Source organism: Equus przewalskii, chromosome 7 (genome assembly GCF_037783145.1).
Source record: "Equus przewalskii isolate Varuska chromosome 7, EquPr2, whole genome shotgun sequence".
In the NCBI taxonomy this organism is placed as follows: domain Eukaryota; kingdom Metazoa; phylum Chordata; class Mammalia; order Perissodactyla; family Equidae; genus Equus; species Equus przewalskii.
Genome location: NC_091837.1, coordinates 91,918,345 through 91,946,289, shown reverse-complemented (window position 1 = coordinate 91,946,289; position 27,945 = coordinate 91,918,345). Strand labels below are relative to the sequence as shown.

Below are 27,945 nucleotides of genomic sequence, written 5' to 3'. Positions count from 1 at the left end.
TGTGAACCATGAGTCATCATCAACTGTGTACTGATAATCTTCCAGCTCCTGGTAGTCATTCTGTCCTCGTGTCAGAGGACTCGGGGGAGTGTGAGGAATATGGAGACGGCCACTGTCCTCTACCTAACACCTTTCCGCAGGACACACGGACTCAGGGTCTCTTCAATGTTGGGGAAAATAGCGTCGTACTTCAGCTCGTAAGAGTCCCAGTGAAGGACTGAATTGGAGAGTTTAAGAGAAGTTGGCAGCGGGGGCTGACTATGGCCCAGGTGCCCTGAGTTGCTGGCTCACCCGCTGCAGGCTCAAAACCACGAGTTTGCTCAACTGAAACCAGGCAGACTTCCTCTGCATCTTTGTGAGGGCCAGAGCCAGTCACTCACTGAGCAGCGCACTGGGAGGTTTTATTTACCCTTTCATTTCATAGGAAAATCCTACTGAAGGATTGCTTTGGATCTAAGCAAATTACATTACAGCCCACTTTTACATCTCTGCCTGTAAGTTTTTCTGACAGCGTGTGGCTATACTTCAGGACTGTTTTGCTTAGTTACCCAAAGAGGAAGAAAACATTTTAAGGCACAGTAGCCTGGAGAACTGTGTGTTGTCCGAGCTTTGAGGAACCAGGTTATTTTGCGCTCACCAGTTACTGAGCTGTTTTTGAACCGTACACCCACACACGTGGCACCCACCGTCCTTGTCATTTGAAGACCAGGCAGGAGGAAAGCGGAACGTCCACCCTCACCCCTCCCCCCCACCCTCCCTCCGGGGTCTCCAGTCCCAGGTCTAAAACAAGGGCAGGTAGCTCAGTGGAGGGGAGGGAGCCTTGGATCTCCCTAAGTTATACTGACAGAGGAGAAAAGTTTCCAGAAGAGGGCACCTTGCTCTTTCCGGAAGGAACTATGGTTCCTTCCAGATGCAACCACATCTCAGAATCAGAGCTGATGATGAGTATCTCTCACATTAGATGAACGCAAATGCAACTCTACAGTCGTAAGGCCATGAGGCCACCGCCTTCGGGCCACCGTTGTAGCACTCTATCTGGCTAAGCCATGCGCATCGGGCATGCGAGGGCAAAATCTTATTGAAAACCGCTAGGAAAATGGGCTCAAATAATGGAGATAGAACCATCCATGTTTAATGTTTAAGGAAAAAGTACTCATGTTAGAAATATTTACATATATGTAGGTATAATATAATAATTATATATTGATATATATTATGTATAATATATACTATATTATGCATAGTATATAATAGTATTACATATATCCTAGATATATACCTAATGTAATACATACTATTATATATATTAAGTATATATGCATGTATATGTGTGTGTCTTTATTTCACAAAGCTTGTTAGCTTGCGATAAGAAAACTCACAAGGCAACAATATAAAAAAGCCTAAAGTCGAGGAAGTAAAGTAAGACCACGCACACGTCAACCACAGAGCAACTGCGATAGTTGAACCTCACATTTCACTCGGAACTTCCCAGCTGCCCAAGTGGAGAGGGAGACCTCGTCAGTTTACAGTTTCTTGTTCCACATGGGAGGCCCCACCAACTTTCAGCTGGGTACGTTTAGGCGGTGTGCTCCTCTTTAGGTGTCTGGGTTTCCTCCCATGTAAGTAGGGCTGATAACAGAACTTCCCGTGAGTCATAAGCGTGTTAACACATGCACACTTGTAGGACACTCCTGTCTCCTACAGGGGACGTCAGCTGAACTGCCAGGAAGAAGGCTGCATGCACTCCTCAGAGGAAGCCAAGTCATGCTTAATAAATGGCAAGAATTCGTTCCTGTTTAAATTTTTATCACAGATAATCGCGTGGTAGTCAATGACCTCAAGGCATTTTTATGGCAAATGTTGTAATGAGTTGCATATGCTGTTCATTGTAATAAACTGGACAATAAGCTTCCTCGCCCCTTGGGGCTTGGTTGAAGGCGCAGAACCCCACTTGTGACCCAGCCTCAGAGGTCCCGCGCAGCCCTCCCGCACATCCCTTGAGGCAGCGCTGTGTCCTGTGGGGTCTGAGGGGGGTGGCGAGTGGGCTCTCCTCTTGATGGGGAGAACCTGTAAGAACATGTGTGACCAGAGATAACGCTCAACCATACTTAGAAGATACAGTCTGCCACATGCAGATATTTTCCCTGAGAATTTCCATGTAGCGTTAAAAAAAATCATCACATTTTTCTTTAAACTTTGTTCCCAAGAATCTTCCATAAGGAAATCTTTTTGAGATTCTATTTTCAAACAATATTTGTACTTACTGTATCCTGAGTTCTAAACTAAGATATAAAGCTAGTAATTAGCAGTCACTACTGATGTAAAACTCTACCTCAAGTCAGTAATAACCGACGGCAAGGCATCCACGGTATACGGCCTGTGGATTCCAGCTGTCCTTCCGCTAATAGATCAGTGTCCCTTAGAAATTATTACTGCACAACCTTCTCTTGAGGTTATTTCATGCTAGCCTTAATTTAGCGCCCATTATGATTCAATTGCTGCCTGAGTCTTTTTATTCCTATCTAAACAAGTGATAGAATCAATATTGTGTAAGTGCATCTTTGGGAATAATATAAATCATAGAATCTAAATCACGAGTTGAGAACTTGAAGGAATATTGGGAATCATCTTGTCCCACCACTCAGCGTGCAGAGGACGGTCTGACTGTGGGCACAGTTAAGACAGCTGCCCGAAGGCCACAGAGGCAAGCTAGCAGCCCGGTGCTCCCCGCCCCTGCTCTGTGCCCCACCCGAAAACAGTGGCTTCTCCCCAGTGGCCTTTGGGGAGCAGAGCCAGTTCCCATTTCTGTGTTTGTCGGATATGTTAAAACAGTCAAACACTTTAACACGTATTACTTCTCCATGCATTCGAGTGAATATTAATGACACTTTGTATCTTTAAAAACCCAATGTTCCTCTGTTTGAATAGTTACACGGCCTCCTTGTAGTTCCCAGGCCGCCCTTCGGGGGCGCACTCCTCCCTGTTCTCAGAGTGTGTCTGTTTCTAACCAGAGACCTCTCGCTTCCCAGTGGGACACAGATGAGGCTCCACGGTGAGTGTGGGCATGTCTACTGCCAGTGGAAAGTCTGGCTCTACTTGGCAGCGTCTACCGCGGGCTGTTGGACAAATGTCTTGGCTTCTAGGAATGATTTTGTCATTTGAGTGAGGCCGTGTCATCTAGCAGCCTGAAGTGTGGACTCCAGACATCTGCACGGGGGGCAGCCTCTCCGTAGGGCAGGTTTCCCCGTGCAAATGGGGGTCCTGACAGCCTGAGCTCTGGGTTGTTGTTAGGACTAGGTGACTCCAAGGAAGAGTTGCAAGGACGGAGCTAAACAGTGAGAGAAGAGGCAGGGCCAGCGCGGGCCGTGGCGCCGAGGGGGCACAGCTGCTCAGCGGCCCCATGTGTGTGGGGTGCCCCTGCCCTAGAGCACCGCCTTCTCCGAAATGGCCAGGCTCTGATGGAACCCCTCGTACCTGTCGATAGTCTGCATCCATACATGACATTTAACTCTGTATAGTATTTCAATTTAGACGTGTGTGTGTGTGTTGTTTTCTCTTTTTCTGGATTTTCTGCTCGGAGGCTCATTTCCTAAAGAAGAAATAGACAGGTCATCTGAGGAAAACAGTGGAGGAGTGGGGGGAGAAGAAGGGACCGTTGCTCAGTGATGACTTCCCGACGTCTAAGCTGAATCTGGACTCTGTCTCCTTTCTCCTCTTCCCCCTGGACGAGGAGGAGTGTGGGTGGGTGTGTTTCCTGGTCTCTCTTGTACCCTGGGGCCCTAACAAGCTGCTGGGACTCATTGAACAGGCACTTAGTGGCTCATAGCACATCACAGCGGTCCAAGGTCAGGCGGCTCTCCTCTCAACAGTGCCTCAGAGACCCAGGCTGCTCCCACTGGCGACGGCGGGGGGAGGGGGGGAGCCCGAGAATGGTGCATCCCACAAGGGAGCCAGCGTTTGTCATGTCCACTAAGGCTCCAGGGGCCAGAAGTAGTCACGTGTCCATGTCACATGACCTGGTCTGGCTGCTGGGGCTGAGAGGAGGGGAGCAGAGACAGGGCCAGCGCCACCGCCTTGTATCGGCCCTCTGCTCGCTCTGCATTGTGTGTTCTGTCTCTCCCAGGCCCCTGAGGGAAGGTGAGCTCCATGAGGTGGGGGTGCATCCGTCTGCTCACCGAGTGCCTGGCCTGCCTAGGAGCTTCCTCAGCATCTGCTGATGACAGAGTGGTCAGTGGGACACCACCTCACCCTGCAGCTCTGTCCCCTCCTGTCGCAAAGACAACCTTTGCAAACTGCTCTGCTCTGTGAAAAATGCCCCCCAGACAGTGCATCCAGAGGCCTGAGCCCTTTACTTGTGAGAAGCCCTGCGCTGTGCAGAAGTGCCCCTGCTTATGCACCAGGTGTGTGTGTGTATGTGTGCGCGCGTGTGTGCAGAAGTGCATGTGTGGGTGGGTGTGTGCACATGCATTGGCTGTTTGCATGCACGCACATGTGTGTAAATGTTGTTCCAACTGACAAAATATCTCTGCAACTCTGAGAGTTGCCTTTGTTCTTTGAAATTATGAGCTGCCAAGACCACTTTCGTTCCAGTGTTTTCACAAAAACGACTGTCGTAGGTACAGTGTGTAATTGTTGCTCTCGTCGGTCTCACGTGTTCAGTGTAAACCCCACGCGATGGTGGACCCCTGGCCCAGGCCGCCCGCCGTGGGAGAGCACAGCAGACTGACGCGGGCCTCTGAGGGGGACTGCTGCACCCGCCAAGCCCTCAGCATCCGCACCCGCTCTTCGGGCGGCCCCTGAGAGAGCGCCGCCCTGCGGGACGCCCCAGTGGCCCCGAGGGGCGGGGACGGGGCGCAGCAGGCGCCAGCTCCAGGCTCCTTGCAGACACCTGTCCTCCTCTTGGTCCCTGAGGCCCCGCGACCGTGTCCCCAGGGAAGCTGGGGCTGGCGGCTTCGTCCGGGCCTTCCAAATCTAGAAGGAGACCAGGCATTCCCCTCGCACGTTCCCAGGAGAGAGGTGAGGGGGCTTCTCCAAGTGGGCTAGGACTCTCCCACGTTCCCGCTCCTCCTCCGCGCCTGCGCGGGCGCAGTCAGCTCAGGAGGGAGGGTCGCAGCGCGGGGGAAGGAGGCTGCATGCGGGCAGAGAGGGGTCTGTGCGCGGGGGAGGAGGCCGGCGGTCAGAAGCTGGAGGCCCGTGTTTGCTGGGTTGGCAGAGCCGGTCCCCTGGGGAGCCACGAGTTCCAAGGTGAGGATGAGTCTGATGTGGTCCAGCGGAGGTTCATTCCAGGAGGGAGTGACGCTCCCAGCGCGCCCGAGCTGGCTGGGCACCAGTCAGGGCCGGCGCTGGCAGAGCGGACTCGCAGGCGCTGGCTTTCCTGGGCGCTTAACCCCTGTTCCTGGCCTCCAAAGTAAGATGTGCGGCTGAGAGTCACTTGAGGCCAGCAGAGCCACAATAGGTCAACTGAACGGGTCCCAGAACAAAGAGGGAATACAGAGCTCACAATGGCACAGATCACAGCTGCAGTGGGCTTGGCCAGTGGGCACAACGTGTCCCAGCCTGAGACCCGGGCCCCTCTCCGTGGACCCCTTCGCCTCACTCACTGACACTCTCGTGATGAAGGAGCCTGTTGGGTCCTGGGTCCCCAAATTGAAAGCACACATGTTAGGCTTCCCTCAGGAGAAGCTGCTCCTTATTTGCACCCGCCCGCCTGAGTTTGTAACGTGGCCTTGGGAGCTGCAGTGTGGGCTGTGGGACTGTCTTCTCCAGATTCCCCCGCCACCAAAGCTCATCCAGGGGACTGGGGCCAACAGGAGGACACTGCCTCCTAGAGGGGACACTCCCTCCTCCAGGAGACGCTCCCCAGGAGAGCAGGGCATTTGCACACCCCTCCTGGCTAATTCCTCCTCCTCCTCCAGCAGCAGTTCAGGAGTTGGCCAGAACCCGGCTTTTCTACTTATTCCAAAGAGTGGGGGGCTGCCCCCGTTTCTCTGCTGAATCCTTCAGGGGCCTGGTCTCCCTCACTTCCACCATGAACGTTAGTATCAATGCTTTCTAAACTGAAGAAAGGAAGTCTCTGTAGTGGTGGGTGGGTTTTTTAAATAGACGACGATGTGCACTGTGTTAGCAGATTTAGTTTGATCATTAGAGAGGTAAAAGGCAATTTAGAGATGTGCCTACCACTCGCCAGCAAGTGAAATCTAGGTAAATGGATGTAACTGAGGGGCGTTAAAATTGGAATGTTTCTCTAGGTAGATGTTTTGCATCCGGGCTCATCCTAACTTCAAGGCTACAATACAACCGTTTTTCAAATTATATAAAATTTACGTGAGAAGAGACTCCTTCTACCCTTCCCCCTCTCTCCCTAACAGCAAGGACCCTATCTGGATAGTTGATTTTTACATGTTGTTTTATTTGAAAATTTACCTCTAGCTGAAACTTTTTTATTTAAATTGCTTCAAAAAATTGAAGGAATTTAATGTTCCAGTTCTTTTTTCTGAAATCTTTGTTAAGAACCAAAGACACTGGGGACAAATGTTATAACCAGTGGTCTCCGAAACTGGAAGTTGACACTGCATTAAAATGTGATTTGCCACAGATGGAGGGACGAGGGCGCTGGGAGATGTCCCTTGTAGTAATGAGACAGCGCTCCACAATGTTAACGCAATGACTGCTCCGACGGCGCTTTGTGATCGTGGGGGATCTGAGCGAAAGTTTTCTCCCCCTTTCTGAGAGCAAGTGCAGCTCCAATCACAGAGACACGGAACTGGACACGCACCCTCCCACGGGACTCACTCCTGCAAACTTTCAAACACTCACATATTCACACACACGTGCTCACGTGTACACACTCACAGTCATTCATGTACATACACACTTTCTCACACTCACACTTACATGCACCCACACACACAGGAAGGGAGGGAGGAAAGGAGGAAGAGGCTGTACCACCCCCAGCCCCTTGCTGGGTCTCAGCCCAGCGTCACCGTGCACTGCAGGGACGGATGCCCGTGGCTGGCCTTGCTGCTCATCTGCAGGCACGGCCGGTGGGAGCCATGGGGAGGGCTCGCCTTCATTTGTAAGCAAGGAAGGTTGCCTACAGCTGCGGCCAGCTGAGGGTTGCCAATAGAACCCTTCCTCATGGTGTCCCTGTGGGCAGTTGTTTGTGGTAACCAGACGGAGGTCTTTGATAATTTCAGGAAGATCAAAAGGATGGGTGTCTTCCAAGTTTGCTTAGCGGAGCATAGATAGCATGGTGACTTTGTGTAAAATGACTGGGAGGAACCCTGCATGCAGGACTCAGGGTTCCACTGAGCGCCTCCCTCTGGAGCAGCAGGTTCCGGTCCTGGCTATGCTGGTACCTGGGAGTCTGCCTCATTGTTTCCAGTCCTCAAAGTCATTCTTACTCACTGTTGTCAAAACTGAAGTAAAGAAATAAATACCTGAGAGCATGTGGGGGTGGGACGCTAGGCTGGGGGGAGGAAGCAAGAGAGAGGGAGAGAGAGAGAGCAGAAAGAGAAAGAGAAGAGAAAGAGAACATCCTGTGAGCTTCACAGGTCCAGGGAGGGAGGAGTCGGGTGGACCCTGTGAGCCCTGGGGCTGAGATCGGGGGGAGTGACAGTCCTGCCTACAGTGAGCGTCAGGGTCGCCTCAGAAATGTGTGAAAGTAAGAGGTGGGGAATGATTCTGGGAGAGTGTGGCCGTGCTCGTGTGCCTTAGGTTTCAATAAATGTTCTCTTCAAGGTTCTGATGCTTGGGATGATCACTGTCCTCTGACTCACTCGTAGAGAGACAGCCTTTTGAAATGCTGTACAAAATTGGCATAAATCTCTCACAGGTCAGCACTTCTAAGCCTTTCAATTTCAAATAGAGCCTTTTTTTTCGGTAGAACCTGTGGGGTCTATATACAGCTTGGTCCCGGTCTGCAAGAAAGAGCCCCTCCGTGAGCCCAGAGCTAACGCTGTGGCAGGCTGCGGGCTTCCACAAAGCTGAAAGCGGGGAGAAAGTATGTAATTTGACGTTTAAAATATAAACAGAATGCTGTTTTTGTGTTTCAGAACTCTAGTTTGTCTTCAAAATTATAAAATAATATTTACAGTTTTTAAATCTTTTTCATTTTTGCAACTGCTGCTCTCTTCAGCGAGAAGCGCGGGCCAGGAGAGCAGTTTTCTTTGCCAGATGTGTCGCAATGAATCAGTAACTCACAAGTTTGGAAATGTTTGCGTGGAACAATAATGGTTTTAAGACATGTAATTTCTTGAACTCAAGATGATCAACAACATGGGGATAGTGTTGTTCAAGGAAAACCTCTCAGTTTTGTTTTTTTCTGTTTGTTATACTATCAAGAACATCAATAATGATGAACTCCGTACTTAGCAAAAGTTAAAACAGTACTTGTTCCCATAGCTACAGCAGCGGGCGTGGTTTGGGGAGTTTAAAATGGCCATTAGTTACTCAATGATGAGTACTTCTGAAACGTCTCCCTAGGACCCAAAATACTACCCGGACAGGCAGGATTGCGTGACGGCAGTTAATCTTTTCCTAATAGTCAGGGAATCTGAGGGCTGGCATGCTTGAATGGGCAAAATAGTCCTTGCATACCAGTTGGGCTTCACTTCCAGGTCCCCTCTGAGCCACCTCACATAGCTTCTGACTCTAAACTTGCAGGAACTTTTGAACACAGATTGTCTTATTATTCTGAAATAAGAATTACTCATTACACAAATGCGTACTGAGCAGTTTCCATGCACCAGGCATCATCTCGGTGCAGGGGTCCAGCAGTGAACAGGACAGAAGAAAATCGCTGCCCTCGTGGAGATTACCTCCAACCTGGGTTCAAATCCTGACTCTGCCGCCTAGTAAATGTGTGTTTTGTTAATTGTTTTGACCTCTTTGAGCCTGTAAAATGGAGATTATAATACCCACACTGCAGCCACTTAGGGGGGATAAAGTCGATGCCAGTAAAAGCCTAACGCCATAGTCTCATAATGATAAAACCTCCTCCCCTTTCCTTCTTTTCCCGATCTGCACGGCGTCTTTTTGCTCCATCTCCACCTCCTTAACCATGAACAGTTTCTTAGGATTTGATCGGTCTTTTCTTTACCACTCTGGAATCCCCAGCACTCTGCTAAGGCGAAAGCACGAGGCCTCTGCCAAGGGAATGATATTACGAAACTGGGGAGCAGATAGTGCAACTTTTCCTGAGCTTCTTGCCAAGGGAGAATGGAGATTATAATACGTACAATGCAGCCACGTAGAGGCTGAAATTGATGGTTTGTGTATTTCTTACTGGCGTTGCTTAGTGGTCACGTTTTAGAGACTATTGGATTTCTAGCTTTTCAGGATATGGTTTTTGTTATTACCATAACTGTAGTTTTTGCACAGAGTTCCCCCTGAAGAATAGTAACTCTAATTCCTTTAATGCATAACACATGCCTTATTCATTGACATGTTCTGATAGATGCTCAATCATCACTTAATACACTGGCATTTGGCATTAAATAAAGTATCTGCTTCTCCCAATTGCCTTAAAGATAGGACTGAGCACATCCCTGTCATCTTCTGATTTCTTTTCTGTTTTGCTGAAAAGTTCTATTGAAGCCACAAAACAGTAGAATGAAGACTTCCTTAATTGCCTTTATGTTTTTAACAGTTTTACTGAGATGTAAGTTACATAAGCATATAGTTCATCTGTTTTTAATGCACAAATTAATGGGTTTGGGTGCATTCTCAGAGCTGTGCAACGCTCACCGTAATCTAATTTTAGAAGGTTGTTGTTACCGCAGCAGGAAAACTTGTAGCACTGGCAGTCCTCCTTCTGCATCCCCTGCACACCTCCAGCCCTGGCAAGCACCAGCTCCTTTCTGTCTGTGGCTTTGCTGACCTGACACGTCACGTGCAGCCTTTTGTAACTGGCTTGCTTCATTAGCACTGTGTTTGCAAGGTGCATCCGTGTGGTAGGAGGTGTCAGAACTTCCTTCCTCTTTTCGGATTGTCCATGTTTGTTTATCCACATCAGCTGATGGACGTGTTGCTTCCACGTCCTGGCTGTTGTGAATCGTGCTGCCAGGAGCCTTGGCATTCAGGGTTTTGGTGGGCCCAGGTGTTCAATTCTCTTGGGCAGACGCCTACCCCTGGGGGCTTTATTTTGTCTGTATGTTGGGCTCCAGAGGGCAGGGCTGTTTGCTTAGACTTTTGTTTTTAGGTCTGTCATTTGCATTTGGGTGTTTATTAAACACCCTTCCCCAGAGATAAAACCCATCTTAGCGTCTGATTCACTTAATCCATGACGATGTCAGGCTTGTAGGCAGCTAAGGAATGGGGAGATGCTTGATATGTCTTGGCAGCTGAGATTTCTTTCCCTGCCTCTGCAAATTGTTATAGTCATTGGATGATCACTGAAACCTGAGAGTCCGCTTACCCACCTGTAAATTGAATTTTGCTAAGCTGGTCCTTCCCTACCCTAAAAGAAACCTCTCCCTCCCGTCTTCCAGGTGCTGCCTCTCCTGTCTTGAGGAAGGGTGGGGAGAGTAGGGAGAGGACCCCAATTTGGGAGATACTGCGGACCAAGACTCAGTGGTCATCGAAAGTTTCAGGGGACTGTGATCTGTCCCGGCCCCCACCTCCAGCCTCCCCGAGGCACATTTGAGAGGGTGGCTGCCCCGGCTCCTGCTGTAGGGAGCACTTGGAGCCCTCGGACGCAGTGGTTTGACGGGCTGACCCTCACCAATCTCTAGCCACTGCTGGAGAAACCAGGCCAGCACATGCCCCTCTGCCCCCACCCGAATCTTTTCCTCCCCACGAGTACACAATGCTGTGGTTACTCTGGCTCATGGAGGCCAGTTGTCTGCATCTCACAATGTACTTAAGGTGGGGGAGACAAGCGGGCGGCTGGTTTGGAGCACTAACGAAATTGGGATTTTGCTTACACAGAAGTAAGTTTCTGTCTCTGTGAATGTTCCAAAGTAGCCGCTATGACGGCCTCACTAGTAACCGTCTCTGACTCTCCCAGCACATGAAGTGACTGTGGGTTCAGGTTACCACTAAATGAAGCAGTGTCATACGTAAGAGAGACACAGACAAAAATTCCTATCTTTAGTTAACTTGCAATTCGGTCCAACAATTTGAGTGTATAGATTATTAAGTGTTTTGTGCATTCGGTTAATAGTTTACGTTACTGAAATGCTCACCCTCCTGGTGTTTCCATAACACAGATGTCAGATTTGTTCACCAGCTCGCCGCTGTGCCGTGCCTCAACTTTGCAGCTGAGTCTTCAGCCGGTGCCTTAGTGCCACCAGCGAGCCCTTGACAGCGCGTGCCGGGAAGCGCTCCCTCAGAGCAGGGCGGGAGGCCCGTCGGTTCCTCAGAGCCGGTGCAGGGCTGTAGGAGATGGGGACTGGGGAGCTGCTACTGCTGTTGTTTAAGCAATTGCACTGTTAATTAGCGCTTTTTCTAATAGAAAGAAAACGAGATTAAATTCGTGATCGTAATATTTTAATTCTGAAAGTGGCGTTGCTACAGCAGATGGAAGTCACTGAGTGATGTGCGCTTTCATGATTGTCCATTTATTTCTGTGATCCCAGCCCTCCTGGCCGACATCCTTAACCTGGAGTGGTTTTCGGGATTTACTTCGGAGGTCGGTGGTGGTGGTGGAGGCCTTTCCATTAGGAAGTCTGTCGTGTAAATGTCCCTGCTGGGCAGGGCGCTGTCCTCAGGTCTCACTGATCCGCTTTGCTCAGGCACTGCTGGAACCAATCCATTAATCCCGTAATCAGTTCTGCATTGTCGGGTGGGCTGTAATGTTTACGTGGAGATGGGAGAGGCCGCAGAGCCCTCTGTCCCATTGCTGCTCTGTTTCCCACTGTCATCCATTTTCTCCAGCCGATGTGACAGTTCCTCTTCTAATGGGAGAGCATAAGCAGATTAACTCTGGACCCATGAGCTGATTGCCTAGAAAAGCAAGCTTCGGTCACAGTATATCAAGATTGTAGTCATCCGTTTATCAGTGCATCTGCATGGATATTGTTGCAAAGGGCAGTCTTTAATCACACATACACACACACACACACACACACACACACACACGAAACCCACCACCATCCTAACGACTCTTGTTAAGGGAACAGACATTTCTATTTCCCAGAAGTAAATTTATTTAAACAGAAAAACTGACTCTTTTTTAACAAAGAAAAAGTCTTTTCTAAGAGTCTTCTCCTCTTCTAAGTTGAGTTTAATTTGATTTTAAACGTTCCAGATCTGATATTGTCTGTTCAGACAGCAGCGATGCCTGGGTGCCCTAAGATATAGACGTGGGCCCCTCCATCGGGTGCTGAAGGCTGAGGGGGTGGACGGCAGGCCAGCGATGGGGAGGCTGAGTGTGGCGAGGCCGCCGGAGAGGTGCTCCCCAAGGACTGGTTCAGAGCAGGGGCACAGCTGTGTGAGAAGGATCCAGAAGGTCTCGGGGAAGGCGGCCTCTGAGCTGACCTTCGAGTGCCGGGCAGTGTGTCAGTTAGCTGTGACCTGGCAGAGGAGACTGGAGACAGGGCGGAGGGCGGCCGACCCGCTGGGTTGGACACCGTGCTCAAAGGGCAGGGTGGCAGCGGGGCAGGTGGATCTGCCACTACGAGAGCAGTTCAGAGTTTGGACTCAATTCTAGGAGTTTGGTCCTTGACCCATCAGCAGTGGGGGAACGCCCAGCATCCTGAGCACTGTGCTGATGGGGCATCTGTACCAGCAGAATCTGAGAGGACAGACCTTGGGGGCAGGAGGCACGGTGGCCACATATCCAACATGAGGCTGCAGAGCTGCTGGCCAAGGCAGTGGTCCTGCTGGCACAGCAGGGTCAGTCCTCAGCTCCTCACATTTGCCTTTCCAAACATTTCCCCGTGGCTCGGCCAGGCCCATGATGCTCTCGGACGCACAGAACCACCTCCCGGGCCTTTTCCACCTCACAGTGCTGCATTCCCCAGCTGCCCGCTCCTGTCAGTCTACATATCATCGGCCCTGGCTCAGCATGGTTCTGGGTCCTGCAGCATCCACAGGGGCACAGGGAATAGGCTCCTTGTCCCGCGGCCATCACGAGCAGATAATCAAGGTTAGCACAGGAAAGGCTTCAGTCACCTCGACGGCAAACTGGGTAGCTTAGTAGGTACAGTCAGCATTTAAAGATCTGCCCAGCTGCCAGCATCCAGGGAGCGGATTCGCATCCTGAAGGAGGGTGGGATTTGAACAGCCACCAGCGAGGAGGAGAAGAGCAGCAGAGTCAAAGATTCAGAGCCAGGGATGCGCATGATGTGAGCGGGAGGCGAAGGCTGTAGCAGGAGCCGGGGTCACAGAAGGTCAGGTAGCATCACCAGGACAAGATGCGGGAGGCCTTGAAAGCTGAGCAGGATGCCGTGTGAGCTTCCTGCCCTTAATGCTGGGGCATTTGGGTAGCCTATGTTCAAATGGTGTTTTAGACAGATAAGGCTCAATCAGCTTTCCTGTGTTCTGCATCCCTTCTCGCTCGACTCTGGGTCCATGTGGAAAGCATGCGGACAAACTAATACCACTCTCATCCCAACGCCAGGCAATCGTGCAGTCCATTACAATGCACAGAATATCCAAGGAGATTAAAAGTGCAGTGCCTAATAAACCACTACCTAAGGATTTCATGCCCTACATTTGGACATTTGTAGAGATTCAGACCAAGAGGGACTTCGCAGCCCCCTTCAGCCCTGCTGTGAGTGATGCTGGCCCAAGGTGATCACAGCTGCCCAAGGCAGTGACCCCAACCTGGTACCCAGGGAGCCTGCTGCAGCATCCAACAGGTTCCATTGTGCAGCTGCATTCTTGAGATACTCAGGAACCCCTACCCAAGACTTGTAGGAAATGACGCCAAATTGCCTCTGTGATAAAAATTTTAAAATGTTACAGTGAAATTCAAGGGGATCAATTTTTCTTCAGTTTTGGAGAACTTTATAATACACACACCTACATATGACTGAAAGGACAGACCTTGGGGGCAGGAGGCACGATGGCCACATATCCAACATGAGGCTGCAGAGCTGCTGGCCAAGGCAGTGGTCCTTGTTTTCATGACGTGGAAATGTTGACTTTCTACTTACGATAATTTCCTTATGAAATTCTCATTTTATTCAAGGTTCATGCAACAAAACATAAAGATAGGTTATTATAAGTGCCCATTGTGATTGTTAGAATTTTCATAAATAAATCTTTAATAGTATCTCCCTCCACTAGATAAGTAGGTAGAGAATATTTTCAATGTCTTCAGTCGGTTAGCCTAAAAATTTAAATGGTGTCTGATTATATGATCATGATAAATTGTCTTGAAATCATTTACAAAAAGAAAATAAACAAACCAAGAAAACGTTATAAGATATTAATATGCACTTTACTGAAACCATATATATCTAGAAATAGTTAAAGCAGCAGATAAATTAAAGACAATTTACTTGAAACCATTATTATAAATGGTATATTGGAATGTCTTATTTATTCCTATTTACCTAATTGTTACATCACCTCTTCTTAATCTGAAAAATCAAGTTTTATTGCCTGCGTTATTTGAAAGTATTTCACCGAATATCTCTTAACCTGAAGAGTTTTCAAGTTATTTTTATCCTTAAAAAAATAACTGTAGCTAACACGAGCTGGTACCGGGCTGGCACTGCGTGGGCACTTCCTCGGTGCTGGAGCACAGCTCTGAAAAGCAGACATTGTGTAAGAGCCCCATCTCCACTGCCAGACATTTGACACCATTGTTCCTGCGGCGTGAAGGGACAGAAAGTGCTGCAGTACACATCCACAACTGTCCCTAAGAAAAGATCTAAAAATAACTCTCTCCTTTACTAAAACGCCCAATAGTAAGGGTATCGATTATTTTTTGCATTGTACCCCATGGATTATTCCTGTCCTGTAAAAGAGAGTAAATATAAAAGGCTACCGTTTCTGACTAGTGCCTCCACGTAACACATGATAAAAGTGTTCTCTGAATACTTACAAAATAGCATAAATGTTTTTAGGAGTATGATAGTTAAACTTGATACTATGTTTTGGCGTAGAGAAGGGATGCCAATCAAAATGAGTTACACCGTGGACTCTCACTCCCTCTTCATTTAGTGACAGCAAACGCCACAGCAAAGCAATCTGACACCAAGCTTCAGATCTTTCTAGAAGACTGAGGGCACGGTTCCTAGAACATGTGCCTTTGGTTGAGAGGATAAGAAGGCATACCACTTTCTGCACACCTACCTCCCTATCCTTTCTTTCATTTGGAACAATTGTGGGTAAATGTTGGATATTCATGCATTCAACAAGCAAAAATTCCAGAAAGGTCATAGAAAGTGATAGTCATTTACATTTTATTGTGAACCAGCTCCAGTTTGTCTTTATAGTGAAAAGCTCCAGGTTTGACTTTTTATAGTGCTGTGATTGCTAGAAATTTCATATCCTCTTACTGGTTTCAAATAGATAATGTAAGGTCTGTTGCACTAATCTCTTTGGTTTTCTGCAAGCCTTCGATTGGTATTTCTTCCAAAATAAGCAATCTTATATCATCTTGATTATGTAGCAAACAAACTTCATAATAGAAAGGGAATAAAAAAGAAGGATAATATGAGAAAATTCTAGCATTTGTTTCTTAAAGATGTACAGGAGATATGTGAAGGGTGGGGTAGATACATATTCATCTTTGTAACTGGGGTTTTATCATTTATATGTGATTTCATAGAAATAAATAAGTTGCTCAATGATCAGAGCAATTGACCTGTTCTAAGGACAGTGAAAGCAAGTGCGAGAACAGTTTGTACAAATGCAGACAAACCATGCGAGCATTGCATTCTCTTAACTCAGACCTTCTGTTTATGAGAGTGTCACAGCAAAGACCTTTGTTCTCGTGACAGTAAGGGTGCTGCAGATCCACCTCCGAGTTTCCTTCTGGTCCTTTCCCCTCTAGCTTCTCAGTGATAAATAATCACTAATCCTTTTCTTCCTTCCCTCTATTTATTCACAGCCCCTACCCGATTTAAGCATTTCTTTGTCTAAGAAGCAGCTTTCATCACTACCCAGTCCAGTTAGATTAGGTCATGCCGTTTACTTTATTTACTTGCCCTTCTGAGTTTGGGTTATTGTCCTGCATCCCCTGGGTCCCTGTGGAGGTTCTTGAGTGGCCCTGGGGTACGTGTTAAATATAAACTATCCCAGAGGGCTGACTTCCTTTTGGCAAGCATATACATTCATCTTTTTGTTTTAAAATAATTGTCGTCAATTTCATTCATGAAATTAAAAACAAATACATTTTTGAAGACCGCCTTACATGTCAAGCCACAAAGCTTCAACAGTGCAAATAATATCTTACCATAGCTTCTTGCACTCTGGGTGCAAAAAAGGAGTTAAGTAAATTCTTGCACTCTAAGCTGACAAAAATCAGACCGCTCCTGAGGGTGTGTTGCATAACTATCGGTTCTGTGTCCTCTGAAGGCTGCACTGACTAATTACTCCTGTTCTTAGAGCTTAAAATTACATTAGAGATCACAGAGGTCAACAAACTTTTCCTGTAAAAGGGAAGATAGTAAATAGTTTAGGCTTTGCAGACTGTACAGTCTCTGTCATGCTTACTCAGCTCTGCCTTTGGAGCGTGGAAGCAGCCATAGAGAATTTGTCAGCAAATGAGCATGGCTGTGTTCCAAACAAATTTTATTTATGGACACTGAAATTTGAATTTCAGATACTTTCCATATGTCATGAAATACTATTTTCTTCTCTTTTAATTATTTAAGAAGATAAAAAACATTCTTAGCTTGCGGGCTGTGCAAAAACAAGAAATGAGCCAGATTTGGTTGCAGGCATAGTTTCCTGACACCTTTTGCATCATTGATGATGCGAATGCCCTGCCAACCAGTGAAATCGTGTTGATTTCTGCTCAGTACAGAATATAAAGGGAAAACTCTGCCTATAAGCCATCATAAAATTTCTTGTACTTTAAAAATGTTACATGAAAAGCTAACAGCAGCACACATCATATGAGTTCACTAATGAATAATTCCTTCATTAAGCAAGTAATATATATATATGTGTGTGCATGTGTGTGTCTGTCATACGTGAACACACATGCTCACATACACACGTATATGTGCATCCAGGCATAGCAACTACTCCATGCCAAGCCCTGGGGAGGTGCTGGGAGTGGTGGGGAGAGTAGAACAGACATAGTCACAGACCTAGGAGCTTTCGTTTGTCCAATTCCCAGGACCAGTGATGGATGGTAGGAAAAAATGCACAACATGGTACCAGAAAGCTTAGGTCTACGTCTCTACTCCCTGTGTGCTGTGGATGTACCTCTGAGCCTGACTCCCTCATATGTAAAATTGGGTCCGTGGTGTGTGCTCTTTGTGCATCATGAGACCAAGTATGAAGATGCGACAGAAAGTTCTTCATCAGCTTTAAATCCCCAGTCGTGTCCATTCTTGGAGTGGCTGCCTCTCTTGTGCTTCTCAGTTCTTATTTCGGAACGTGCCCCTAGGTTCTGTTATTTGCTAACATGTTTCTTTTCCTTTCAACAGAGTTAGTGTTCCCAGTTCCTTTAATCTAAGATTTCAGGCACAAACTCTTAATTTCTATGCAGCTAAGGTGCAGATTTGATTAATCCTTCATATAGTGACGCCTTGGGTGATTCACTGAACTGCCTTATAACGAGTCATAACCGAGTTGACTTACGGACCCCCGGTGCCAACTGAAGCCGTTATTTACAAGAACTGTTTTTAACACGGACTTTGCGTGCTGTCTCAGTGGAGGATGATACCCATTACCTTATGACTCCCTACTAGGACTTTGAGTTAGCATAGGAATAACCTGCAAATGCAGCAGTGTGATTTATTTCAAAAGCATGTATTTCCGTATAATTGGTTGACATGCCCCGACTCAGGGGCCAGTGTGGAGGCCTGTCACCCCCCATCTCTGTGTATGGTCACTCCCCATCTGTCACCAGTGCCTCTTCTCACTGAGCATTCCCTCAGTTACTATGGAAGCCCACGGGACTGATAACCAACTTAGTTTGAGGACAAGGACAGAATGAGTAAGAATTTGGCATCTGAGAAGGCAAAAGAAGCCTGGACACAGATTTAGGAAAGCATTTCACAGACTGTGCTCATTAGAACCTATTCTTAGGGTGTTGATAAGTATCCAGTGAAGATATACGTCCGTGGCAGATAAATTTGGAGATGCTGTGTCCTAGACTGTGCATGGTAAAGCCTCTGAAATGTCCTAAAATACAGAAATATTCCCCAGTGATTTAACCACAGAGCAGTATTTTTTGAAGGGCAGCTTTAACATCATGAAGTACAACATGCAGTGTTTTAGGAAACAATTGGGGAAAAGCTGATAGAGACGCCTGAAAATGTGATGTCCTGGGGTCCTGGGAGCAAGTGGCGGAGAAGAGGAGCTGAAGTGCCCAGGAGCCCACGCTGGAGATGGAGAGGGAGGGGCCAGAAGGCCTGAAGCAGACCAGCCCGTGCCACAGAGGGGTCTTCTTCAAAGGCTTCGGGGGCAGTGAGGGGTGTAGGATGCCGACGAAGCGAGTCCCTTGGATGTGACTGTCATTAGAAGAGACTTCCCATTGTCTCTCCCTCTTGTCATTGTCTCAGCATTGCCAGTGAAGGGGGTCAGATTGCAGGGACTGACCACCATGAATAAGGGGTGAGGATGTTGAGACAGCAAGTCCCGAGTATTCTTAGAACTGTGAGTAGGGGGTGAGATTGCCAAGGCACTCCGTTCGCTCCCTGTGGCTGCCGTAACACGTTAACCAAAACTGGGTTCTGATGTCACTAGGGTTCTGATGTCACTGGATTCTGATGTCACTGGGGTTCTCAGGTTCACTGTGGTGGAGGATAACCAGGGTTTCATTCCGTGAAAGCCATTCCCTCCGTGAAGATGATGAATCAGGAAACATACAAAGACCCTGGACGAATCAGGAAGACCATGGGGAAGATGACCAGGACAACTGCCACTCTATGGCCCTGAAGCCTGGTGACGCTTCTGAAAACTCCTTCTGTCTGGGCTTCCTGCGCCACCCCCTCACCCTGCCCGGAGACTTCTGTGTAATTGATCTGGGGGCCAGGGCATTGAGAGGCTGTGAAAGCGCCCCAATTACTATCATGTGCAGCCAAGCCTGAGTCACTGTTAACGCTCCCCGTGGGCTTCCTTCATCTCGCAGACACTCACGGAGTACACGCTACACGCTGGAGCAGTGGTTCTCAAACCTGAGGTGCTCCGCGATCAGACTTCCCTGAGGGCCTGTTAACACCCAGACCACTGGGCTCACCCCAAAGTTTCTAGTCAGTGGGTTGTCACCACACATTCAACATCTTAAAGCAAAACCCATCTATGAGCTTCTGGTTCTGTGGGTCGGAAGTCCAGGCGGGCTCAATGGGGTTCTCCGCTCAGGGTCACAGGGGCTGACATCAATCTGTCAGCCGGGCCGGCACTCAGCTGGAGGCTTGGGGAAATCCACTTCCAGGCTCATGTGGGCTGCTGGCAGAATTCAGGTCTGTGTAGCCATAGGGGTGGGGTCCCTGTTTCCTTGCTGGCTGTCAGCCAGGTCACTCTCAGTGACTAGAGACCGCTCTCTGCATCCTGCACACCGTCCTTCCATCTCTACAGCCAACAAGGTACTTCCCATCCTTCTCGTGCTCGGATGAACGTCTCTCTGACCCCCGCTTCTGCTACCAGCTGGAGAAAACTCCCTGCCTTCAAAAGGCTCCCCTGGTTGAATTAACCATCCCCAGGGATCTCCCTCTTGCCACATGACATAGCAAAATCACAAGGGAGACCTCGTCATATTCACAGTTTCCACACTCTCAGAGAGAGGGGATTAGACAAGGGTGAGGATTATCGGGGGCCATTCTTAGAATTCTGTTTACACAAGGCACAAAGTGAATATTACATGGATAGGTGGAAGGACGGATGGACGGAGGGGTGGGTGGGTGGATGCATGGTCAGATGGATGGAAGATATATAGGATCTTACTCCTGTAAGCAGAGTATTCCCAGCCTATTTTTATAAATATAATGATAGCAACAGTGACGAAAACCATCACTGAGTGTTCTCTGTGCACCAGTGCCGAGAACACTTATTAAGTACACCTCAGTGCTCGTCAGAACAATGCCGCGAGGGCGCTCCTACTGTTCACTCAGTTTTGCAGATGAGGCACCCAAGGCTTAAAGACTAAATGGCTTGCTCAGGGTCACATAGTAGGGGTAGAACCAAGAATCAAGTCAGCTGGGTTCAACTCCAGCAGAACTTCGGTCTTGCAGTCCAAACTCAGTTTCATTCCACCAGCACTCACTGAGCGCCCACTGTGTAAAACAGACCGAGAGGTAGGAATACCATTTTTTAACTTATTTACTCCCCACTGTCAAGCACTTCACAGTGGAATCCACGATTCCCTTTCCCGGGGGAAGTCTTGCAGCGTCTCTGGGTCTGTTCATTGTCCGTACAAAGTTACTGTGAGCATCGCCCAAGGTTGCACACGGAACAGAAGCTCTGTGAATCCTGGGCGTTTTTTTCAATCTCGTTATCTTTACACCAACTGTGTTTGGGAAGCTGGGCATGTGGCCCATCATCGCCTTTGTGCGATGGATAAATCAGGCGCAGACTCCCAGTGGAGCGCCCAGCCCCACCCTACCCGATGCTTGCTGTCCCATGACCCATCCCTGCCGTGGGAGGGTTCAAGGGTCAGCTATTTCGAGCATATAAACACTATATGTTCTGCGTACACAAAGGAGGCATTCGTGTGAGATGGGTGGGTTGATAAGATTCGTTTGTGGAAAAGTTTTACAGCAATCTCCACGGGGAGCCTGGCGGGTGGCCACGTGCCTCTCATAGATGCGGAATTTCTGCCATAGCACATCCACGGGCCACACCATGAGCCTTTTTGTTTGCTTCGCCCTCCCTGGTGACCCCAAGCAGAGCATGCCAGGGACAGAAGTATTCCACAAACAAGGAGGGTCCTCTTCGGCCCTGGCCTACACTGGCAAATTCCACGGCTCCGCGGGCCCGGGGCCACCACGGGCTCCTCTGCAGAGAGTGGCCGGCATGGCCAGGTGGAAGCCATGCAGGTACCCCCAGAGCCCCTCCTTCTCGTATGGGCTGGTGGCCAAAGCACAGCTGTGGGCTGTTAGCGTGCAGCCCCCTTACCTTTGCCCGCTCTGGACAGCATGAATGTCTCCATCATTTTAGCCTGAGGTTCTGCCACGGCACTAAGCTTTGCCGCCTGGACTGTGGCAGGTGGATGTAAGGCTGTCCCCTCCAGGATGAGGGCCCCACCTGTCTTCATTTGCCGGACAGGAGTTGAGAGCTTGCGCAGAACCTGGGTTCCCGCGTACAATTGTCCCTGGTGCCGAGGCTGCAGGCCCGCTCTCTGCGGCCAATGCCTGGCTCTTCTGCAGAGGCTGAATCACAGAGGCACCGAATCCATGTTTAATCACAGCCCAGCAGAGCCACACACTTGGCAGCCCGTGTGGCGCCTCCAGCCCCCACCAAGTGGACGGGGCTACTGGTCCACGAGCAGAACTGGTGCCTTGCTCTCCTCTGCAGCTTCTCCTGTCAAATGGGAGGAGACGTTCTTCTATCAGCCAACGTATGTCAGCACCTCACTTACAGAAGAGTGACCTGGACATTTTGTTCAGACGGTAAATGACCAATTTCATGCCATCGACGAAAATGAGAATCTGGCCAGGCCTCAGGTCTAAACAAATGTAACGATCTGCCTCCTTTTTCTTTCGCTTTCCTGAAATCTCTCCTGGGGGGGAATTGAAGCATGCTCCTGCAGAAGGAAGCTGATGTTCTGATGTCACTGATGGGCGGGCTGGGGGGATGGGCACAGGAGGCGCTGAAGGGGCAGGAAAGGGGCAGAGGGCAGGCAGGCAGGCGTGTTTGTAGGCTCAAGAGAATTATGTGCTTTAAGGCAAAAGTCCTGTGACAGCAGATCTTAACCGTCTTCCCACCAACAGAAGCCAGTGAGAATCAGGATTTAGAAAGATCACCTGAGGAAAGTGATGGTCTGTTTCAGTTTAGAGTTCTGAGTTTTTGTGTGGTTTTTCCTGGGCTGTAGGAAACAGTATCTCCTCAGTGTTTTGGAAATAGAATCTCTTCCACACTGGGCTGAAATATTGGATGCCTTTCTTAGCTCGCTACAACCATCTCCACATCTCTTAAGACAGACACATCTTGACTATAAGGAATGGGGGGTGACTTCAGATTCCCTCTCGTCTTCCGATACCGGGTCACCCACCCTGAAGGGCTGGAATGTGGGTGTGCATGGTCTTACTTTGCTGTGTCCACTTGTCCCAGTAAGAGAGGGCCCGAAGTAGGGTCCATTGTGGAAATCTAGATGGCACAATGGCTTTGATAGTCTCGATAATCTTTAATATACCATTCCATCTTAAAGATACGGGAGAAAAGTATAAGCTAAAAAAGTATGAGTTTAAAAACACCAAATTGAAGACCAAATAATTAAAGATTTCCTCCATTTCATGCATTCCACAGCGACAGTTTCTTTCATCTATTCCAGGCTGCTGCTTCAAGTAGGAAACTAAGGCTTAATCTGAACAATTAGGAAAGATAGCCCATTTCGGTGCCTTTGGATGCGTGGATTTACTTTTGGATAATACTTTCTGAAGGGGCTGTCGGCTAGGAAACCAGATTTCGAATCGCTTTAGGGAAAACCCTTTCAGTGTAGCCGGACAACGGGGCGTCCAGCTTCTCTGACTCCCGCCGTTGTGTTTAGATGGAAGTCACCCCAGTGTTCAGCGCCCGCATCCCCCTCTCTGCATCGATGCCTCTCCAGCCGGGAAGAGCTTTGTCCATGCAGGGTCCCTGTGTTCCCAGTGTCCTTCCAGTAATTTGTGCCGTATGCACAACAGTAGGGTTGCCAAAAGTGGAGACTCGACCTTTGTTGAGACACCAGCGAGCCCGCTAACCGTTCATGAGCTCTGTCTGTTGCCTGAGCTGCTGGAACGCTGGTTGCTGGTTGCTTGTCTGTTACCTTTAGGAATCGCAGCATTTCCATAGACAGTCGTCTGTACTCCAGGCTCTAAGAAAGATACCCAGGAATCGATGTGGGTTGGGCTCCTGTGGGGCCTCTGAGCTTGTGTCTGGGTACACTGCATGCGTGAGACCCACTGGGAGGAAGTGGTGTGGACGGTAAGCTGGGAACGCCTGTCTCTGAGCCAGGAAACATCCTAGTTCCTGGTGAAAAGTCCCCGTGATGGAGCACAGATCTGTCAAATCAGTTCAGTTGTGACTTTGGGGGCTTTTGTTGTTTTCTTTTTGGTAATTTTATGGGAACTTAAAGTACTCGAAACAACTAAAATTGTATTCTGGTCTGTAAACCTAACTAGATCTGCCCCCGCAAAACAATTGTTGTAAAATCAAGATAGAAATGTGGGTGAAACCAGTGCATCTGATCCCTCAAAATGAATAAACAAATTTTATTTTTTGTCAAAATATCTGGTGGATGAGTGGTTGGTGGCAAAATGAGAACTGTGAGTTCAAAGGAGAGGCGATGCAGTCTGCAGGGTTTGGAATCTTTGCAGAGGGCAGAAGGTTCCATCCAAATTTCAGGTCTGTTGGAGCCCTGGGGCTTCCTAATGTTTCCCAGCCCTGCCCCCACCAGGAGGTCACTAGCCGGAATGGACACCATGGGAGGGAGGTATGGACAGATGCACCCGCTTTACGGGAGGGTCGGAAAGTGACCTCAGTGTGTCCCACAGCCCTTTATCCCGAGATGGTGCCTCTCTCGTTCTCCTGTTCTTCTGACACATACATCGTCCTTTTCCTTCAGTGAAATTCTGGGCTAGTACCTTGTGGTACATGTCATCTCTGGATGTCTTACCTGGCAAAATAAAGTCTTCTTGAAGTCCTGAGGTGGCAATATGAACACTCATTGTCCTTACCCCTAATTTTTACCATTTTCTTTGTCCGTGAAGTCTGAGAACCCCCTAAGATGGGAATAATGCGTATAAATGTAATAAACCAACAATGATGATTCATGGTGGGCTAAGCCTGTACTGCACATTTTTGAAGTTTATTGTTGGGAAAACCTCTAATTAACTGAGTGGTGATCATTTTTCATTGTTTCCAGCCTCATTAAAGATCTGATCAGCCATGAATATGAAGTTTTATTGAACTTTCCTAATGAACTTAGAGTTGGATGATCCATTAGGTCCAATGTTTCGATCTCTACTCCTGGGAAAAAACATACATACTTGTGGTGAAAAGAAGGACACTCACTTACATCTTGCCAATGGAAATTTTTTATTTTGTGGTTAAATTTAATCGGGTGACTTGCATTCACAGAGATGATCTCTGTATTAAGTTTTGTTCTGGTTTGGTGAGCAATATGGTCGTGCTCTGAATAAGTAGTTTCTATTCATGATGACCTGGAAACCTCTGGCATTTAGAGAAAGGTGCAAACCCAGCAGAGCAAGCAGTGAGCCGAGCTCAGGCTGACCTCGCTCCTGGAGACAGGTGCTGTGCGCTGGGTTGCACATGGTAGAGAGCTGCCTCCCAGGTCATCCCAGAGGTGTGAGCACGCGAGTTCAAGCCCAGACGGTGGCAGCAAGGTCTGTCACTGAGGAGGAGGCAGGCGGCAGCCTTCCAACAAGGGGCATTCACGGCACACAGCAGGATCAAGGGTGGAAACACCCAGCCCTGCGCAACAAGCAGCCCCACACACCGCGGTGGCCTCTGGACCACTCATGTCTTTGAAACGAAACTTGCCTTGTAAATACTGAGCACTTTTAGCGTAGGGGAGTAGGACGTGGCCCTGAGTGCCTGCAGTGCTGGCGTTAAAGGGTGCGCCTCAGCTGTTCGGAGAACGGGTAACTCATGGCCCACTCCGCCCCGGCCTATTAAAAAAGAGACAGGCTAGGGGCACCATCCTAGGCATTCTGATTTATTGGGTCTGGGGTGCACCTAGGCATTTGTATTTTTTCTCATGTGTATACACACACACACACACACACGCAGAGGCAGTTTTGATGAAATTTATTCATGGAATAGAATTTCCATGGATGCAATGAAATAGACCATTGTAAGATATATGCTCTAGGTAAAAAAACATATATAGTAATATTTAAATATAGGACAATATTCACTTCCTCATCACAGTTTTATTTGAGATGATCTTGTATGAATGTTTGATGTGTGTCATTTTCTGGTTATAGCAAGATGATGGCTAAGTGGCAGTTTGTAAACAATCACAGAGTTATTGCACTCTGAGCTTCTAAATTGTTACAGGGTAACACTTCGACTGTCAGAGTGGCGATGTAATTTTCAGACTTCCTGAACTCAGCCTTTTTTGGTGTTTAGCAGTCATTAATATATTATGCCAACGAGAGCCGACGTTGTAAATTGTGAGTAGCCAGTTATGCGTGGGGGTGAGCAGGGGGACAGGAGGGTGTGCAGTGACGCGGCCACCTCCCACGCCTGCAGAGCACCCGGGCGCCCACTGGGTGCCTCCAGGTCTCTGTTGCTTGCAGGTGGGGACCCTGGCTGTGCTCTTAGCTCAGGACAGGTGGCTTTCTGGAGAGTCCCTCCATCTCTCCTGGTCAGTCCCTCTCTGTTACACAGCTGTGATCCAGCAATGTTTTACCCTCACACATGGGCAGTTAAATATTAACCTGAGAGGCAAAATCTAGTTGCGGTTAAAGCCAGTTGGGGCTGGAGAAGGCCCGGTGAGCGGCGTCCAGCACTGGGGAAATAGTCTGCAGTTTGCAGAACGTAGAGGCAGCTTTGGGCCTGGAATTAACGTGAATTCCTCCATCAAACTTTTCTGTGTCTCAGTTTCCTCATATGAATAAAAGGGCTCATAAAACCACCTGCTTCCTAGGGTCGTTGATAAGGCATATGAAATGCCCAGTGGGCAGCCAGCAAAGACTTTTCCTTTCCAGAGGGCTCTGTGGACAGCTGCCTTTGTGGGAGGACCGGCACTGGCGGAAAACTCAGCATGCCACCAAAACGTGGCGTGTGTTGCCGAAAGGGGCCTTACGGTGTTTGAGACAAGAATGTAGCTGCACCTTCCCGTTTCGTAGCTACACACACACCGACAGGCAGCTCGGCTCAGCGGCCTGCGAGGCCTTCAGCCAGCTACACGGCTGAGCTCCCTCCAGGGTCCTTCTCGGTTATGCCCTGCAGACCTCCAGCCCACGTTGGCCCTGCCCCTGGACGCTGCTGTCCACAGCTTTGCAACAATGGTAGTTTCTCTGCCGTCCGCATGGTCTGGTTTACTCCACATGGAGCTCAGGGCACAAGTGGATGAAATGTCCGGTCAGGTCAGTGCCTCTCAGTCCGTGTTCAGTCTGAGCAAGCAGCCCCGGTGTCTGAACTCAGATTCGGAGATCACGGAAGAACAGAGCAGGAAGGCTAAACTCTTCATTCTGGTCCCTGAGAGCCACGCTGACTGGTTAAATCCAGAATATTACAAAACCACTGCATAGCCAGAGAGAATTAGATTAGACAACTGAAATTCATTTCTAAGCCCAAGCTCCTTAGACCGTGAGTGTGAGCCTTTTAGGATTGAAGGGAAATTCTCGCTTAAAAGTAAACATATAAAATCCATTTAACAGCTACAATGCCAGTAGCTAAGTTCTAGCAACGGTGAGTGTGGGATTTGGTTTCTGTTTTTTCCTTTTGGAGTCACGGCCCGGTGCACAGCAGCACTTCTGTGACCACACGGCGAGCCCGGCAGAGCACCTCCCAGGGACCCGGGGCTGTGCGGTCCCCACCTTAGAGACAGCATCGCCCAGCCGGAGAGAACAGACAAGCAAAGAGAGGACAATTCAGAGAAAACGGAGGCGGTCGCTCTGTGGCGCCGAACACTCTAGAACGTTCGTCCACGGCAGCAGAAGCGTGGTCCAGCTGCCCAGAGCAGGCCTCCCGGGGAGGGTTAGGACGAGGACAGGGAGGCAGGCCATGGCAGCCTTGTCAAGACAGCAGAGGCCCAAGGACATGGAGGAGGGCACAGGTGCCGGGGTGTGTCGTGGAGCAAAGGGAAGAGTGGGCGGACAGGCTTGTCCTGGGCGCGTGAGAAAGGGGTCGCTGAGGGCCTGAATTAGGTGCCTTGTACTGGGACCTTTCGCAGTTCGCTCTGGCCACTGCGTGTCCCGTGGAATCCCATGAGAGAGCGAGGAGATGGTTAGTGGTGATGATGTAGCAAACGCCAGGACAAGGTGGCAGAAGAAAAGGGAGGAGGTGGTTGGAGGCATCTCATGCGAAGTCATCCAAAGGAAGGAGCTGCAGGACTCGGGACCCCCGGCTGCCGGGGATGAAGTCAGTGGGGAGCAGCGGACGCACGGGGATAAATGGTGCCATGGGGACCTTCGGCTGGAGCCTCCCTCGGGCCCAGACAGCTGTGAGTGTCTGTAAATAGGAAACACCGTCCCCCAACATCACCATGCCGCTTGGTGCATGTCTCTGTGCTCCAGAGCCCACTCTCGAGTGAGTGACACCTCCTCTCTTTCTCAGAGATGCTCCGGAAGGCCAGTCTGTGATTTGAACATCACCACCTTCAAAGGGCCGGGACATTCCCCACACCAGTTTTCTGGGGCTCCTTCTAGCATTAGATTGAGGTGGGGTTCTTTTTAAAGCAGGTTTCTTTCCAATTCCTGTAGAATTTGAACAATAATAGAGTCTATTGTAAGGGCCTGTTCTGGTAGAATGAGATCCACGCTCACAAATTGCGCACTGCATGCTCCGCTCCACAGTTACCGTCTGAATGAGAACTCGGCATTGGGCTTGAGTTTGACTAAAGCTGATATTAATTGACAAATTAAGACTGCGCTTGTCCCCACCAAAAATGCCACACATCCACAGACCCGACTTCTCCCCATACTCATTACGTGCTGGGAGAAGCTCCTCTCGGGACACAGATGCCCTCTGTGCCTCACAAAT

The 27,945-nt window shown here is 48.9% G+C and overlaps 1 protein-coding gene across 13 annotated transcripts in view; it reads left to right on the top strand.

Moving 5' to 3' along the window:
- The window catches only part of MBP (myelin basic protein), a 140,697-nt gene that overhangs the window by 69,410 nt on the left and 43,342 nt on the right, over positions 1–27,945 (top strand). Inside the window, exon 1 of one of the 13 annotated variants that reach the window (XM_070630308.1) lies at positions 4,715–5,016. The exons of the other annotated variants lie outside the window; for them this stretch is intronic. The gene's annotated coding sequence lies outside the window, so the exon portion shown is untranslated. Of the gene's footprint in view, positions 1–4,714; positions 5,017–27,945 lie in introns of those variants that run through there. 13 annotated transcript variants of the gene reach the window in all.